Genomic DNA, 5,799 nt, shown 5'->3' with positions numbered 1-5,799 from the left:
CGTTTGAATTTCTCAGACCTGCTCTCCTGTCATATTATGACCACATGAAGCAACGTCAGCTATTTCAAATATTTCCCCATTTGTTTTACATCATGAAAATAATTTTTTCCCCCTATTATCCACTCGCAAGTGCTTTCTTATTCCAAAACTGAACGTGTCAGACTACTGTGACAATTCTTGGGAAACAAAGCCACACAACGGATCAATAGTTCCCATAACCTAGGCAGGTCTTTAAAGTTCAGAAAAACAAGAGTAGCACATGAACACATGAATCTGCTTATCCTGAATCAGACCACTGCAGTCTGTCAAGGTCAGCATCATCTACTCAGACTGGAAGTGGCTCTCCAGGGTCCCAGGCAGAGTTCTTTCACATCACCCTACTGCTTGATCTTTTTTTTTTCCTTTTCTTTTACCGGAGATGCCGGGGATCGAACTTGGGACCTTCTGCATATAAAGCAGAGGCTCTACCACTGAGCCACAGCCCCTCCCCTCTGTTACATTTTACTATCCCCAGAAGGCAAAGTTTACAAGGGGCATATGATTAGTAAGGAGACCCTTCAGTATAAACCACTTTAGGATGCTAGTAAACTGTTAATTATAAAAGCTATACTTTGAAAATTGAAAGCGGTAAGGAGGAAAAAAAAGCATTCAATATACACCTTCCTCATCATATAATTCATTCAGTTTATAGAGGAATCTGTCTTCGTGCGATTAGGGAGGACTATTATTCCCACTGTACGGGCGGAATACTCAAATTGAACAATTTGCTGAAGAAGCCAGAGTCCAGCTTGTGTGATTATAAATTGGTTTTCGGTTCTAGCAGACAATAAAGTCATGTATCTATAACCGTCATCACAAGGTGCTACTGGACTCGAATCTGGCATCACAACAAGAAAGTAAGAAGCAAACCTATTACAAACAAGCGTTCCTGACATGATGAACAGCCCCAGTAGTTGGCATTCGGTACTTTTTTAAAAATGACACACAAAATTGTCTGGGTGGATCTATAGCAGTGCCATCGATTTTCTGCAAAGCTAACTGCATGTTCAATCAATGCAGCATTCATCACACAAATTAAGCAAGAAGTGCCGGTACACTGGTCAAAACCTCATCTTCGAAATACCCCATTGGGTGCCTTTTCACAGCAGCCTCTTAAAGCACCCTTTTTTAATACAGAAAAGATATTTTACTTTGAAGATAGAAACGAGGCAGTTGCTACGGGATCCAGATTTACTTAGGTGGAATTAAATTCTTTGCTTAGCTGGCACAATATGCATTAAATACCACATGCATACATCTAAATTACTCAAAGCTTCTCTCAATATCAGGTTTTGATGTATGATTATATTTCTGTTGCTAGTAAGACCTACTGTCCAATTGTTGTTGTTGTTGTTCAGTCGCACAGTCGAGTCCGACTCTCCGCGACCCCATGGATCAGATCACGCCAGGCCTCCCTGTCCTCCGCCGTCCTCTGAAGTTGGCTCAATTTCATGTTCGTTGCATCGATGACACTGTCTAACCATCTCATCCTTTGCCGTCCCCGTCTTCGTTGACCTTCAATCTTTCCCAGCATCAGGGTCTTCTCCAATGAGGGCTCCCTTCTCATTGGGTGGCCAAAGTATTTGAGCTTCAGTTTCATTATCTGGCCTTCCAGGGAACAGTCATGGTTGATTACTTTTACTGTCCAATAGGATATTTGAAATACTTGATCCCATGTCTTATTACTGTTGTCTTCTTTCATAGCTGGTCCATAAATCCGTCAACTTCTATTAAACTAGATCTTAAGTATGTGCCCTCCCCCTCTTCTCATCACAGGCTCCAATCGATACAGACAACAGCAAGCGCCTTATGGCAATCTCAGTGCATTTTGCTGCCATCATCCTTCCATTCCAAATTACAGTATTAATTGTCCCTGTCCCATTCTAAATCCAAATTTCTTCTCAAACATCACCTTAGGGTTCTCAAACTGGAGGGGCAGGGCCCAGGATATGTGACAGCATGGATGCAAGCTTGCTTTCATGGACTGATCCCACTCCTAGCATGGGTGTGTAAGATCTCCAGATGCAGACACAGAGAGATGTCAGGTCAGAAGCATCCAGAAAAGCAACAGCTGTAGAATGCACACTCACAGCATTCTTGAAGTCTGAGAAAAACACTTTTAGTTGTTGTCGATATTCTGGGCTGTAGGGCCATAGGTCTTGGCATTGTAGTACCCGACGTTTCGCCAGCAGCTGCGACTGGCATCCTCAGAGGTACAACACAGAAAGAGGGAGCACTCAGGTACTACAATGCCAAAACCATGGCCATACAGCCCAGAAAATTTACAACTAATGAACTCCGGCCATGAAAGCCTTCGACAACACTTTAATTTTATTTCCAACTTCCTTCATGACTACCCATTCAGTTGTTAAAGACAGATCTTCACATTTGATCCTTCAGAGCCAGTTGGGTGTAGTAGTTAAGGGCGCGGACTCTAACAATCTGGGAGAACCGGGTTTGATTCCCCACTCCTCCACTTGCACCTGGCTGGATGACCTTGAGCAAGCCGTAGTTCGGACAAGAGCTGTCCTTGAAAAAGAGCAGTTTCTGTCAGAGCTCTCTCAGCCCCACCTACCTCACAGGGTGTCTGTTGTGGGGAGAGGAAGTGAAAGGAGTTTGTAAGCCGCTCTGAGACTCCCTTGGGTAGTGAAGGGTGGGGTATAAATCCAATCTCTTCTTCTTCTCTCCTCTCCTATCATATATTTATATATCTATCCTATTACATCTGAACTTTATTTGCTGATACAGGAAGTATGTAGGAAAAAATTGAGATCTAAGCCAACTATTCTTTGCATTCATAACAAAAATGAAAAGGGGGGGGGAATAATCTTTCATTTGCAAAGTGGCCCCTTAATCCCAATATCCGCAAAACGTAAAAATATCTGCACACTGGTATATCTTATTGCGCATCCAGATGGCTTATCACCACGGCAAAATAAATTACAAAATTAGTCACAAGGCAATACAGTACTTGATGCTTTGCTTTAATGCGGGCAGATCCATGGAATTTTGAGATCAACGCAGAATATCGAATCACCGGTTAGAAACGTGCATGTAAACAAAAAAAAGGTGAAAGTTGTATTCAGCAATTCTGCCATGAGGACAAGTATGAGGACCTCTCTTTGAACCTGGCCTCTTAATTTCTTTAAAGTAAGATGCTGGGCTTGCTTTTCCAAGGCTGACTGACAAGACACCGGATTTCAATATATTAATGCTGCCATGTTTAAACAAGCTACAGAATTCCATTAACTGCAGCCTCTCCAATGAAGTGTGCATAATTACAAAGACAGACTGAACAGCCCCACTGAAAGCAAAGGCACAAATATCTACACTCACCATGCTGTGTAAAAATATGAAGTGTACAATGCTGGCGACAGATAATTTTAACTTTGTAGATACCTTTCAAAAACGGAATGTGCCAAGCTTCAAAAAGCAAGGGAGAACTTGGTTTTTCCAAGTCTACATAAACCAGAAATGCAATGGTGACTGTCTTGGCGAGACAACTCCCCCCCCCCCAAAGAAAAATGTTTTATGCTGTTATACCACCTCTATTCATGCATCCCTGATTGTGGCTAGTTGGGCCATAATATGAACACATATTCAGATGCACATCCCATCAAACACAATAAAGTGAGGATGTCAGGATCTGCACTTAGATGTTCACTCTTCCGTACATCTCATTTATGCCGGCTAGAGACATGAGCACAGATATACGTAGATTCCCTTAACTAGATGAAAACACCAATTAACAAGAGGAATTGCATATTAAAAGCATTCTGAACCCGCTTTGGTGTAGATGAGGTTATTTTAGAGGCTCTTTTCCTAAAGCAAAACTCAACTTGTGAATTAAAGCTTGATTACAATCTCACCCAAATTAAGCCTGTCTGCATATAAGTGCATCTGTTCATACTTATCGCTCGAGTCCTATGCTACCCTTCTCCTTATTCTGATCATACACTCCTTGTGGTAGGATCTCTCGTTTGTTTTCATGTAACTTTGGAAAGTGCCCCACAGTAAAAAAAATTATAATAAAATGTACCATTACATCATTCTAGAGCAACAGCTTTACTATTAGTATACAGGTTTTGTAATAACCAAGATTCCTATTTGATTTTGTTTAACTTCTCAGGGTACAGGATAGTTATGCATCCATAAAAACAGACACTTGAAGTGTCAGTTTCATTCCCTGATATAGAACTAATACTTTCTGCGATACATGCCTTCCAAAGTCTTGTGCACGTGTGTGACTAAAATCCATACTTCATACCGCAGCAGATCTTCTCACACAGACAAGATTAAGCTTAATTAATGCTATAAAATAAGTTTCACTGAATTTAACGGAATGCTTCCTATGTACATCAACTTATCAACAATGCAGATCCTAGTAATATTTAGGACACACAAAAAAACATGGTTAGTCTGGTGATATTACAGCCAGTGTTCCCTCTAAGATGAGGTAGTGTGGGCTAACTCACAGTTTTTTAGCCTCCAGCTCACACATTTTTGTCTTAGCTCAGGAAGGATGGCTCTAGAGCAAACTAATTTATGCAGTAGCCAAATTGCTCGCTCACAGCTTTAATGCCAGTATCTCACAAAGTAGAATTGTTGCTCACAAGACTCTACAGCTTAGAGGGAGTATTGATTACGGCCATCTCTACATTCCTTCAGCGACGAACTTACAGTTAACCTTAAACAGTTGCTATTCGTTGAGCCTAAATCCCCCCACGCGTGTAATATGAGGATAATACTGACCTATTTTACAGCGCTGCCCTAATGCTTACTAGTGTGACAATATGAAGCTCTTTAGCACACTATATTGATGCTAACCAATCATAATCTCGAATCCGCTACAACATGCATCTGCTAAGATCCTGATTGGCCCTACAATTACTATAAGGTCTTCTGAATATAAATACCACAATACAAATACAATATAATAACTATATGACATATTTTAATTCATATGTACTCTGCCTCTATCCCCAGTGGGGACCCAAAGCGGCTCACATTGTTCTCCTCCCTTCTATTATATCTTCACAATAACCTAGTGAGGTAGGTCAGGCTGAGAGTGTGTGACTGGCCCAAGATCACCCAGCAAGCTTCCATGGCACGAGTGGGGATTCGAACCCAGGTCTCCTGGAGACCAGTCCGCCACTCTTAACCACTATACCACACAGCACAATGCACGGTTTCCATTTATTTTGAAACTTTTTCTTCCTTTCTGAGCAGACACTGAGATTTGGAATGTTTCTTCAGTTTTGAATATTTGTTTAATTGATTTTAAAAGGCAAAGATGAGGAGAAGGCACAAATGAAGCCCATGCAGCAGCGGCAACATGACAGCAAAGAACGAGGAGGCATCCAACACACTACCACAACCAATATCTTCATCACAAGGAGAGAGTACTCCATCTTTCTGTGTTTATACCTCTGAGGATGCCAGTCACAGCTACTGGCGAAACATCAGGTCCTACAATGCCAAGACCACGGCCATACGACCTGGAAAATCCGCAACAGCTAACTTTAAAGTTTGCTTGCAGTTTTACGAAAGAAAGCAAATCCCACAAGAAAATAAGAGCAATCGTTACCAGGTGCTGAACGCTTCTCTTCAGCATGTACACAGGTAACCGAAAACACCAGATTTCTGACAGGAATTCATTTGTTGCTAAACAGCACACACAGGAGTGCCACAAAGGGATAGGCTGATTTTTGCACTGCTTTTGGCAAGAATTGCTGGGAGGCAAGATAGTGTTTTGGACTA

General features: G+C 41.6%; 1 non-coding gene across 1 annotated transcript; it reads right to left on the bottom strand.

Moving 5' to 3' along the window:
- Positions 1 to 413: 413 nt before the first annotated feature.
- On the bottom strand, positions 414 to 485 carry TRNAI-UAU. The gene has a single exon. It is a non-coding gene; the product is annotated as a tRNA-Ile (tRNA).
- Between the last annotated feature and the right edge of the window lie 5,314 nt (positions 486 to 5,799).

Source organism: Gekko japonicus, unplaced genomic scaffold (assembly GCF_001447785.1).
Source record: "Gekko japonicus isolate JY-2015 unplaced genomic scaffold, Gekko_japonicus_V1.1 scaffold3178, whole genome shotgun sequence".
Taxonomy (NCBI): Eukaryota; Metazoa; Chordata; class Lepidosauria; order Squamata; family Gekkonidae; genus Gekko; species Gekko japonicus.
The sequence above is the reverse complement of the archived record's forward strand: the minus strand, read 5'-3'. Positions and strand labels throughout refer to the sequence as shown.